Source organism: Manis pentadactyla, chromosome 14 (assembly GCF_030020395.1).
Source record: "Manis pentadactyla isolate mManPen7 chromosome 14, mManPen7.hap1, whole genome shotgun sequence".
NCBI classification, from domain to species: Eukaryota; Metazoa; Chordata; class Mammalia; order Pholidota; family Manidae; genus Manis; species Manis pentadactyla.
The window spans coordinates 2,960,821-2,973,123 of record NC_080032.1 but is presented as its reverse complement, the minus strand read 5'-3'; the positions used below and the strand labels follow the sequence as shown (position 1 = coordinate 2,973,123).

The 12,303-nt window shown below is 61.3% G+C and overlaps 2 protein-coding genes across 13 annotated transcripts in view; one reads left to right on the top strand and one right to left on the bottom strand.

The window, feature by feature from the left end:
- The window catches only part of ARVCF (ARVCF delta catenin family member), a 45,243-nt gene extending 40,961 nt beyond the window's left edge, over positions 1-4,282 (bottom strand). For 4 of the 7 annotated variants that reach the window (XM_057491747.1, XM_057491749.1, XM_057491750.1 and 1 more), the window contains exon 1: positions 4,071-4,280. The gene's annotated coding sequence lies outside the window, so the exon portion shown is untranslated. Of the gene's footprint in view, positions 1-4,070 lie in introns of all 7 variants that reach the window. The other 3 variants (XM_057491764.1, XM_057491763.1, XM_057491757.1) reach the window with 3 other exon arrangements.
- A 369-nt stretch (positions 4,283-4,651) lies between these two features.
- Positions 4,652-12,303, top strand: part of TANGO2 (transport and golgi organization 2 homolog) — a 36,570-nt gene continuing 28,918 nt past the window's right edge. The window contains exon 1 of one of the 6 annotated variants that reach the window (XM_057491784.1): positions 4,652-4,781. The gene's annotated coding sequence lies outside the window, so the exon portion shown is untranslated. Of the gene's footprint in view, positions 4,782-8,130; positions 8,358-12,303 lie in introns of those variants that run through there. The other 5 variants (XM_057491779.1, XM_057491781.1, XM_057491783.1 and 2 more) reach the window with 5 other exon arrangements.

The window sequence follows — 12,303 nt, the reverse complement described above, 5'->3', positions numbered from 1 at the left end:
TGGGAGCACTTCTAACAGTGCCAACAATCCTTCGGAAGCGTGACTGTCCAGAGTTGTGGACTGATGATGATAACCCCTTCCCCTCCCAGAAGGCTGGGTGTGAATGACACAGGAGGGAGAACTCGGCACCAGAGGCCCACCAGCCCATGCAGGGGGCACTATGCCCACCTGGCCCTGCTCCCCAGACCTGGACCCCAAGCCTGCCCTGTGGGACAGGCCACTGGTCTCTCCTGAGGCTCTCTGAGCCCAGCCCAAAACCCAGGTCCCTGCTAGGCAGGCAGCCCGACTTGCAGACCCAGGGCCCAGCGCTGTGCCTCACACACAGGAGCCAGAGACCCCGTGAGCTTCCTGCCTCAGCTGACAACCCATGGAACACATTTCCTCGCGCTGTGTGTAAGCCTGGTGACGTTGCCAGAGTGTATGTGCTGTAAAAATGAACAGCAGGACAGCACGGACAGGCCAGTCTGGGTGGCAGGTGGGAGGCCATCTCTGGAGGGCACGGGTGACGGGGGCTCTCTCCCCCGCTCTGTGTTGTTTTTCAGATTGTTGGGAGGCTCTGCCTCATCTTTCTTTGTGGAATGGTGTGCTTGGGGGGTTCCCAAGGGTGGGTCTCCCTGCGGCACAGTAGCCTCTTCACCATGGGGAGAGGCTTCGGGTCAGGGAGGGGTGTCAGGATGCTGGGGGCCAGAGGCGGGGGGAGTGGAGCTGGGCGTGCATGGGTGTTTCTGCACACGCTCGCATGCGTGCCTGGCAGGGCAGTCTGGCTGGGGGCCCCTGCCCGCCCCCCGCTCGCCCACAGCAGAGGAGCCCTGTTCCTGCCCTGTGGTCTGAGGCTCAGCAATCAGCTTTGCTCCGAACATGACATTTCTGGGATGCCTCTGTTTTGGGCCCCAAATACAAAGTTTATCCCACAGAGAACCACGTGCCTTTATCAGTCCTAGTGACTACAGGCCTTTCCCTGGCACTGGCCTCCCAAAATTCTGGCTTCACTAAGTGCCCTGCGTTGGCCCAACACCCCATTTTACAGATGGGGAAGCTGGGGCCAGGATTTTAACTCAGGTCTTCTTGCTCCCACCCACCTGGAGATGTGTGGCCACAGAAATGTGTTCCCTCCTCGTGGGGCCCTAGCCAGGCCAACACCACCACAAATGCAGAGGAACACCAGTAGTGGACCCCCATGTCAGGGAAGGGCTTCCAGGGAGGATTTCCCGCAGGAGAAGGGTGGCTGGGAGCAGGGGGCTCTGGAGGACACAGGGTTGTGGTGGCAGGGGAAAGCATGGGTCTCCGTCCCCAGGGCCCCCTTGTCACAGGGCACTGTGCAGGTGGGGGCAGGGCAGAGCCTGACAGGAGCCCTGGGGCGTGGACAGACAGATATGAGATATGAAGGTGGAATCGGTGGTGGGTTTTCTGACAAGAGGGCAGCAGGTACCTGTCTTGGGGAGCCCTTTCTCAACACCCCTCAGGGCCACCCACCTGACCAAGGGCCCCAAACGAGGAGCCACCACACCCCTTATCAGATTCCAGCCCCAAACAAGGAGGGCCCCTATGGAAGCCAGGGAGGTCCCTCTCAGGGCCCATCCTGCATTCTCCTTGGGGGAGCCCGTGCTCCATCAGCCCGCCACCCAGCCCCCAGGTCTCCCTCCACCTGCACCAAGGGTGGTGAGGGGCTCCAGGGGCTACCAAGGGGCCTCCTTGTCCCAGCGATCCTTGCTCCTCTCCAGCTCTGCACCCTGGATGGGCAGCCTGCAGAAAGCAGAGCTCTAGCCTCCCCACCGGGGGCCTCGGGAAGGGGTGGGGCAGGTCTTGCCCACCAGCGTGGTCCCGGGTGCCCTCTGCTGGCCACACTCAGCTTGTCTCTGCTTTGCTCTGGCCCACTGGGCCAGTGGGCAGGGCCTGCGCCTGACACCAGGTGCCGGAAGGTGCAAGTGGGTGACATTTGGGTGATGTGGGTGTCCATCAGCTCTGGCCTCATCTTCCTGGCCAGTGAAATAGGCTGAGATGGGCAGCCCTCCCTATCAGGAAGGCCTGTGAAGGGGTTCCTGACCCTGTGGCCTCCCCTGGTTATTCCTTAATTCTGGGGCTCCTACAGAGTAGCCTAAGCCCTCATCTCAGTCCTGATGGAAGATGGTGGCGAAAGAACAGATGCTTTCTCCCCACTTGAGCCACCATCAGGGAAGTTCCCAGAGCCCCTCATGGCCTCCCCCCCACCTGGCATCCCACAGTGCTTGACCTGGGGACCCCCATCCTCCGCCCTGATCGCCTCCCTCCCTCTGTTGAGGCCAGGCCAGGCCCCAGGGCAAAGGCTAGGGACTGCCGGGATCTGGTGTGCCTTGTGTCCTTGCCCACCCCACTGGGTATAATTCCTGGCTTCCCTCAGACACACAGCATCCCCTCTGCTCATACCCCCAGGCTGTCTCTTGGGGTGAAGAGGGTACAGTGAACTCACCCCAAATCCTTGCACAGCACAAGCAGGGGTAGAGGTGCAGCCCTGCCCTTGAAGATGCAGAGGGATCCCTGGGACTGGGGAGAGACTGAGGGGCCACCTCTAGAGGGGGCACCACACTGCCAGATGTAGGGGGTGGTGCTCTAACTTAGGACTGAGGCTGGGTTCATCTAGGAGTATCTGGTCAGCAGGTGCTTGTGCAGAAAAGCAGTGGGAGGGCAGGGCAGGGTGGGCTTGGCTGTGCTCCTGGGCCCTCCACCCCCAACCAGGACCAGAGTCCCAAGCAGAGTGGGCACTCTGCCCAGCACAGTGCTGGATGCTAGTAGACCACAGACTGCAAGGAATAGGCATGGTACTGTGGATGGGCCAGGGCAAGGCTCGGGGAAGCATGCATCCCAGGTTCACAGCCCACACACTGGCTGGACCGCAGGCCTAGACCACCTCCTCAGGAATTACTGGCCATGTCCAGCGTGCTGGGCAGAGGGCTCTGACTGTCCCCCGTGTCCAGCACTGTCCCAGGCCCAGAGATCCAGTGAGTACAAGACAGGCAGGACCTGCTGGGAATGAGCAGACCTCTGGCAGATTGGATCACAGAATGGTGGCCGTGGCGGGGTGGGGGCTCCTAGTGCGTCCCTGGTGTGTGTGTCCACTGCTGGCGAGGCTGCCCCCAACAGAAACATGTCCCAACCCCCTGGTTCTATAAATCCTGACCAAGTATGTGCCCTGCAGAGTGACAAGGGAAAGGGGAGTGAGCAAGGGGTAACCACCTGAGATTATATTAACAGCCTAGCTTAAAGGATGAAATGCTAACGGCACGGTTCTTTATTTCTTGTTTCTACGTGTGCCTGGGTCTAAAAGATTTGCCAGAGTCCAGGAGCTCCGCTGTCACTGGTATATTACGCATAGGTTAGAGATAGTGACATGTTGTAAGTACCCAATATTTAATTATTTAACGATTAAAATGGGAAAGCTGGGGAATCCCAGGGCAACACCTCAGAAAACCGGGGTAAGTCACCGCCCCTGGTGAGGAGGTCGCACCTCCGTCCGTGGGGCCCGGTGTCCCACCGAGGGGTAAATGGGTGGCGGGTTTAGGGGGACCAGGTCCGGGCAGGGGGCAGGGACTCCGGGGAGCGTCCCTACCTCGTCCTCCAGGCGGCGGGGGTGGAGCAGCGCGGTGATATCCCTCGGCCAGGCCGTGTCCCCGCGCTTTCCAGCGGCGCACCGCCCCAGGAAAGTTCCCCGGCTCCGCCACCCCTCCGGCCCTTGGAAAGTTTCTGTGACTGCGCGACCCCGGCTGCCGGGCGCCCGGCGTCTCGCGGGGAGGACAGGCTGCGGAATTGGGCCGCGTCTCCGCTGCGGCGCGCGGCGCGGGGCGCCCTGGCCGGATCCGGCAGGCCCCGAGGCCGGGTACAAAGGGAGCCGCCCCCGCTGGTCCATGTCTTACGCACCGCAGCGCGGGCGAGGTGCGGGAGGGGAGCCACTCGACGCAGACCCCCGGCCCAAACACGGGTCCGACCTCGACTCCCCGCACAGGAGCCCGCCCAGATCCCGGCTCCCTGGCCGTGTCCCAGTCGCGGCCCCAGCCCCCTGCCACCTCCCCGGGCCCCGCCCCCGGGCCCGAGCCTACCTGGCGCGCGGCGTGGGCGGCCCCGCAGCGTGGCCCCCGCCCCCAGGCGGGCGTCCTCCGGTCCCTTGGCGCGCAGGGCGCGGCGCGGATGGAGGTCCGCGGAAATTCAACTTGGGCCGGTGCGGAGGCGGACCCCTCCCGGGCCCAGCGCGCAGTCCCCGGGTCAACCCTTCCCACCCCTCGCGCGGCCCCTGCGCAAAGCGGGCCAGGCCGGCTACCCGACTCTCCGCCCCGCCCCATCCGACCGCGAATTTTCCCATTGGTCGGGAGACGCGGCGCAGCCCGGCAACCGTCGTCGATTGGACGAAAGCAGGGAAACGCCAGCTGCCACTGGGCCTCCGGGATGTCCGTCCCAGCTGGCCCGCCCCCTCGCGGAGTGGCTGAGGCCCCGGCACCTGCCGTGACTGCTGGCTGCGGCGGCGGCCCGGACCGCTCCCTCCCGCGGAGCTGTCCCCGCCCGGCCGCCTTTGGGGACGTTCCCGGACTGTCTGGCCCCGAGCAGGAGCTGGCAGGCCTGGCGCCCCTTCCCCGGACTCTGGCTGCGTTGCCTCCATCACCATCCCCAGTTCGCAGGTATCCTTGCCGGTCGCCGTGCGCCGCGCCTTCCTGTCGACATCTAACTACATCCTTCACACAGCCGGCGAGGGAGAGTTCTGCTGCCATCCCACTTCACAGATGGGAAACCAAGGCTTTAAAAGGTCCTCCCTTGTTGTAGGTCACCGGGGCTCGAACCCAGTCCGTCTGACTCAGGGGCCCCAGGGCTCTCCCACACTCAATTGCCCCAGGTCCCCACAGCAGAGGCAGCGGTGGGTGGGAGGCTGCAGTGTTCCCGAGTCCAGGAAGGGTCCCCTCGGTGAACCAGGGGTTTTCCTCGCCCGCCAGGTCTGAATCTACAGAACCTCAGGCTCTGTCTACCCTGCACAGTCCCGCGGGACTCTCCCCCTCACTTCCCTCTCATCACTGCAGCTTTGAGCCTGGGCACAAGGGGTTTATCATCCGCCCCCACCTGGTGTCCCATTTTCTCCTCGCTACTTGAGCTCCTTGAGGAACACTGTGAGGTTCAGCCACACCAGCAAAGTTGAGTTTAGCACAGGTTGCATTTTTCTACCAGGACCATTTTTCTGGTCCCTGCAGTGATACAGGGCACATATGTGGCCACAAATGGGATCATAACCATTGGCCAGCTGGTATGGGAGACATCAGTGGGGTTGCTGCCCACTGGGGCTTGTTTCAGGGGTTCCTGAGATGATGGCTCTTTGGCCAGTGACTCTGGCTCATGCTTTGTTCTAATCCTTCTCCGCCCTGGTCGCACCTGGAGATGACCAGGTCCTCAGCTCACCATACTTCCCAAGGAACCCGCGCACCCCCAAGGGTGCTAATATGGAGACCAGACATGCATGTATTATTCACCCACATCAGGGGGCCACCCAATAGTTGCTGGGTCAGAACAAAGAAAATGAATTAAACTGAGACTAGAACTCACCCCTGGAACCACCACTGGGCCCTCCTATGGTGCCTGGCATATGTGGCAAATTCAGCCTGGCAGCACTTCACAGCCAGACAGCTACCACCAATCAATTGGAGTTGGCACTTGAGGTGAGGCCATTTGGCACCCTGGCACAGTGATGTTGCTCACAGCTCTGGGTGGGCAGAATGAAGTGTCCCTTTGGAACACTGTGCCCATCAGCAAGGTAGCTCTCATCCTGTACAGCAGCACCACTGGTGACATTCTGGTTCAGCTACTGGGTTGGCTGGGGGTTTCTCTTCCCTCCATGAGGAGTGGATTTCATTCGCCCGACTGTCCCCATGGATCTCTGCAAGGACACCGGCCTCTGATCCTCCTGGATCCCCTTTTCTCACAGTGAGCTTGTGGTCTGGCACCATCCCTTCCCCCCACTTGCTGCTGCTGGTGGCAATAGGGGCTGGACAGACTTCTGGTGAGAGAGCACAGGGGAGAGTTGCACACCCAAATCAGTCCACATGAGGGCTGCCTCCCTCCCCTCTCCTTCCCACTCCCACTCCTGGCAAGACTTGTCTTGCCCCCCCAGGCTGGATCACTAGCCACATAGGATTAGGGTGGGCAGCGCCAGTTCCAGGAGGGCTCAGGGCCACTGTCTGGCAGTGGGCCCACCATGACCTAGGCTGCCGGTGGGGGTCAGAAACAGAGAGCAGGGGAAAGAGGCTCCACCCCTTGCCTGCTGCCACAGAACCCAGTAACCCAGTCTCTGCCTCTCTTCTTGGCTGCTGGCCAGCTTTGTAAGGACATCTCTGGGGCATGTGAGTAAAGCTACAGGGAGAAAAAGGTTTCAGCTGGAGGCCAGGAAGAACTCAACAGCTGCAGATGTTCAGAGACCAAAAGGGTGGCCAGATAAGGTGGTGAGCCCCCCATCTATGGATGTGTGTAATTAGAGGTGGGAGGGCAGTCAGTCCTTTGCAGCTCTGAGATCCCAGGCCTCAGGTCCCACCCCAACCCATCTCATGTAGTCTTACCAGCTCCCTAGCACCAAATGTCCAGACTGGAGTTAGTGGTGACAGTGAATGTTAGAGTATCTGATATGGTTCCAAGTAGATGGAGAGTATATAGATGGGAGTGGGCTGACAGGGCCATATGCTCTCTGTGACAGAGCAGGATCTGACCCTTTGTCCAGTCCACACATGACTGCATTCCCCTTTGCTGGCAATGGTCAAGTGCCACTCCCAAGGGCCCTGCCAATCTCTGTCCCACTCCTTTGAGGCATATGGTCCGGTGGTTTGGGGTGGAGCACTCTGTAGTTGCTGCTCCATACCCCGGGGCATGGTCACTCACCCCTAAGCCCCAGGTCTTGCTTATCCAACACTACTACCTTTTGGGTGGACTGTATGGTTCGGCTGCCCAGAGGGAATCACTGGCACCAGCCAAGCAGGATTCTGCTGCTGGGTGGCAGAAGGAAGGACCATGTGTCAGGCTGGGTTTGCTGCCTGCTGGCCACGAATCCTTGGACATCTGGAGTCCTCGGTTTCTGTGCTAGTAAAGGGCTTTGGTTGGGTTCCAGGAGGAACATAGATGAGACGGCAGAAGAGTGGAGTGGAATGGGCTTTGTGGCGTGTCAGGCAGGTTTGGATTCAACTCTTGCCTTTGCTGGTTACCAGCCAGGCCCTTCCCCTGCGTTTTCCACAGGGCATCAGTGCTCTGAATCTGGGTCCGGGTGCTCAGGTCTTCAAGGCAGGGCTGTGGAGCTAATCCAGCCACTGCCACTTGCCACCTTTTTTGACTTCAAGCAAGTGATGCATCTGCACTGGACCTCAGTGTTTGCATCTGTAAAATGGGGTGAATGAAAGCTGGGCACCTGGACTCTGAGTTTAGAGTGCTTAGCGCATTGTCATTATCCTTAATGCAACTGTCATTCTTGTCACAGTTTGCTGAGTGCCCACTTTGGAGCAGGCCTGGGCCTCTGATTCTCCACCTTCCTTGTACTCAGGCCCCAGGCGCAGACCAGAGGGGTACAGGGGGCTGAGAATGCCTCTATCCTCTTGGGAGAACCCTAGTCAGTGCCCCTTCCCACCCTCTTGCTCACCTGCTCGGCCAGCACAGCCCTGCATACTTGGGACCTGGACTTGGAGAAGGCTCCAAGGGGCTGCAGGGCTGCGGCGGCTGGGTGGGGATGGGCGGAACTGCTTGGTCTAGGGTCTGTCCAGAGCCTGGCAGGAATGTCAAGGGGTCAGGGTTGCAGTGAAGAGGGGGCCAGAGCCAGAGAGGCAGAGTGGCCCAGGCTGAGGGCATAAAGGAAAGGGAGAGCTGACCGGATCCAGAGGCCGGGATTAAGGGGGACGGAGGTGGGGTGGGACCAGCACCCAGGCTGAGGGGCAGGTCCGGAAGTGAGCATCCCTGTGGCGCTTCCAGTTAGGGCCGCGGGTGGGCAGATGACCTTTGGGCTCCTGGAGCTCAGGCCGCGGCCCCAACGGGTCCGCGTAGGCATGAGCTCCGGGCGGCTGCAAGCAGTTGCCACCTCCCGTGGACGTCCTCTGGGCGAGGGCCCCGAGGAGGCCCCAAAGGCCGTGGGGTTCACTAGGCGCCCAGAGCCGGTGCAGCCCCCAAAAACTTGGCGCAGCCCTGGGGGCGGGACACCGGGAGGGCTGCCGCTCCCGAGCGACTGCCAGATCAGCCAATGGTGCTCCGTGTAGCGGCGCGGTGCCCCGCCCTCGGCCGCGCAGCCCAGTGACGAGCGCGCAGATAGCGGGAGGGGCGTGGCTTGGGCGGTGGAGGCGGTGCGCGGGCGCGGCACCCGGAAGTCGGCAGCGGCGGAGGCGGTGAGTGCGCGGCCGGAGTCTGGGGCTGGCGGACTCCGCGCTCAGCAGGGCTGGCCCGGGCTCGGGGGCGCGGGCTCGGTAGGGCGGGGAGGTGCCCGCCCTGCCTCAGTTTCCCCTTTCCGCGGCGTGGAATGGAAATCTAGAGGCCGGGTCCGGGGAGGCCAAATCGACCCCTGCCGCCGAAGCGCCCCGCGCGTTACTGGAGGGTGTTCCCAGCGATCCCCACTGGGGCAGGGTGCTGGGGCCACTGGCAGGCTGGGCCCCTGTCGTTGTGCAGAGACCGGCGGGGCTGGGAGCTGTGTGACAGGTGCAGGGTGGTTGGGCTACGGTCGGACCGCTCTGCAGCCCTGAGTCACGGTGCTCCCTCTGCGTCTTTGCTGCGAGGTAGTGGGGGGACAGCTGACGTTTGTCTGAATTGGTACCAAGTGCCAGGTTTATCCCTGCGCTTGGACGCTTGGACGCAGCCTTACTGGAGTGGCTCAGGTAGTCAGACCACCCGTCCAGGGTATCAGGGGTGGGAGCTGGGCCGGGCTGCTCCCAGGTCAAGGCCTGGCCCAGTGCTGGGCGTCAGACTCCTTCCTGGACCCCAGCACCTCCTGTGCTTCCTGGCCTCTCTCTCGGTCACAGTTTTAGACTGAGCCCTTTGCCCTTGGACCAGTCCCTGAGCCCCTTCCTCTGGCAGGGATGTCACGTGCCCTGCTCTGGCTTGACCTGGCATCCTGCTCCAGACCTGCTGACCACTGTTGCCTTGAGGGCTCAGAGCCCTCTTCCATCAGGCAGATGTGCCGTGATGACATCTGTATGGGGGTGCATACAGCTGGTAGTGCTTTGGAACTTGCTTGTTAATCCTTTAAGCAGCCTTTTGGGGCAACTGTCCATTGGTGAGACACCTTTCACAGGCTGAGCTGCAAATGGTGTTCCCAAGGTCGCTCAGAGCTGGGGCTGGCTCCCAGTGCCCCTGCTCTCCGTGGGCCCCTCCCAGGAGCCTCCGTGCATCGGGTGACCTGTCAGGTGGGGTGGGCGCAGGTGGACACAGCAGAGCTTATGCTCCCCCCACATTTCAGTGCTCCTGTGGGATGAGGTAGGTGGGTTGCCCTGGTGCTCCCATCCCCTCAGGACCCTGACCATTTGCCCTAGTCCTGCGGCTCTGGGTCACTGCTGTGTCCACAGACAGCAGGCCCCTCAGACCTGGCCACTGCCTGTTCCAGCATGTGGGGACAACAGCCATGCCTTCCAACCAGCCCCTAAGCTGTGATTACTGCCTCCTTCCTCTGTGTCTTAACTGATGGGCTGTCTTTGTTCCTGTTTTACCATGAGTGTGACAGTGTGCTGTGTCGAGGGGACATGCTCCTGTACCTGGCCTCTTCACCAGAGGGTGAGCTCTCTGAAAGCACCCTGGTGCTTGCCCCTGGAAGATGTGTGCCCGTTGCTCCTGAGGACTGGGGAGAGATTGAGGGGCCTCCAGAGCACACCTGGGAAGAAATGGCCCAGGTCAGGGAGGCCAGGAGGCTCCCCATAGCAGTGCCACTCTTGTTGTTTGCACCCCGGATGTGTGCTCACAGGGTCTGTCCTTTGGGGGGGGGGGGTGTCTGTCGGCACATGAGGGCAGCACTGGAGTCTGGCGTGTGTTGGTTGGGACCACAGGATCTGGTGATGGGCTTCATGAAAACTAGGCCGCCCGGGGCTGCCGAATTGCTCTCACGTCATCACTGCAGCTTTTTCTGCCATTTTTCAACTTTCTCTTTTAGATTGCAAAAATCATATGTGCACACTTAAAAGTAAAAAACGCCAGCCCCCATGTCCTGGTGGCTGCTGACACTCAGGGTGTATCTGTCCCAGTCTTCAGGACCATGCTGACTCCAAGTGCCTGCTTCCCCCCTCTGAAGGGCTGCTGGGAACACCCCTTCCCTCATTAGAAGGAGCTGTGGGGCTGGGCGGGCGTGGGCTTTCTGTGGAAGCTGAGTGTTCCTGTCAGGAGGGGCCGAGGTGCGGGGGTCGCCCCACGCCCCAAGCTTTCCGCACTGCTCACTGGGCCCCTTGTTTGGGCTGCTCCTTTGAACTGTGAAGGGACGGTGACAGTTGGTGTGAGACAGAGTTGGTGGTCCTGAAACATCTCAAAGATACTAGGAGAGAATATTGCTGAAGAAAATTTCTCATGGTGAAATGCCACTTAACAGCCAAAATGGCAAAGCTCAGATGGGGGGAGGGCAGCGCGTGGCAGCGGGCTGGCTGCTCAGAATCTGCACGGACGTTAGGGCGCTCCCAGCCAAGGCCCGGGAACAGCCACACTGTGTTCCCATGTGTGTTTACCTCCTCTGCTGGCAGCCACTGGGAGGGTGTCACACAAGGAGCAGGAAGAGCAGCTGGCGCCTTCCAGCCCTGCTCTGGGGCCGCCTCTGCTCAGTGGCAGGGGGTGGGAGTCCGAGGGACCCTGTCCCCTGCCTGGCCCCTCAGGACCAGCTGGACAGGCTGGCTGGCCTTAAAAGGTGTTCCCACGTGTGTCAAGAGCTTGGTGGAATGAAACGGGACCGCAGGCTCAGGGGCCCGGGTTGGCTCCGCGCAGAGCCTGCCGCAGCCGGGTGGGAGCCCGCTTCCTCGCGAGCTGGAAGCCTCACTTTCCTGAGGAGCCAGGCCCTCGGCTCCAGCTCTGTGTCCTCTCGGCAGGAATGCCTCTGGCTCTCTGCGTGCGTCTCTACCGTTCCTTGCTGCACCCGGCCTCGGCACGCCCCCCCCTTCGTCCTGTTGATGAAGACAGTGCTCCCAGGGGGCGCAGGCCTCCTCATCTGGTGCCCTGGGTGTCCGGCTGCACTGGCCCTGCTTGGAGGCCCTTTGAGCTGGGATAGAGTCTGTTCTGCCCTGTCCCTCACAGGCAGCCCCTCTCCACCAGGAGGGACACCTCGAAGCCGGCGGGGGAAGGAGGCAGTGTCTATACACTTTCTTCTCACGGGCAGCTTTTGGCACCTGGGCTGTCCATTTTCCCCCCGTATAAAATGTGCCTGCTGTAAGAGTGTGCTTGTTTTAGGGGTCTGGCTCTGTGAGCTGTGCGGTGAGTCCAGCCATAGAACCGGCATCCACAGCGGGGTGTGGGAACCATGGGGCACCCAGACATCTCAGGTCCCCCATTGTCCCCTAGACCAGGTGGCCCAGACCTGACCTTTGTCCCCTGGATGGGTCTCACTTACTTCTGGCCTCCCTATACACATGACCAGTGAGCTCTGTTCAGGGTGGGGCCTCCTGCTCCACTGGGCGGCTGCCCGCCAGGGCTCCCTCCACCCCGTTCGGCGCCACACGCTGCTCTGGTGTGTGGGCACCACTGTGGATGGACGTGGGGTGGCTTCCAGTTCTGGGCTGCATGCTTCCTAGCCTGGGTTCCTAATGGACACAGGCACCCGCACAGCACCTGGCGTGGCAGGTGGGCGTGGGGTGTGGCGCAGCAGCCCAGGGTTTTAGAAGATTCTGTGATGAGACAAGTGGGAGACTTGTCCTCCAGACACTGGCATATGCACCAAAGTTCAGAGGCCCGGTGACGCATGCAGGGCCTGAGGCGCCTTGTGATGGATGTCGAGGTATGACTGAGGGGGGATGGCAGGAGACCCCAGCAGCTAGGGAGCACCGGGCTATATACTATCCCCCCCACCACACCCCACTGGCAGAGCATTGGGCATATCTGAGAACTAAGCCAAAATAGAACTATGCAAGGAGGTCAAGGGAAGGGGGCCCTTCCTTTGGGACAGGGAGAATAACTGCTACCCGTAAAGATGGGAAACTTTGCTATACAAGCACAGACTGTTTCTGACGGGCAGCGCCACAGGCAGGGTAGCAGAGCAGAGAGGGGCTGGGAGAAACCTCGCAGCCTGCGGAGCTGACAGGCTGTGCCTGCCTGCCACGTCAGCCACACTGTGGACCGGGAATCAGAACCCTATCAGTGATGTGGACACCAGCGTGC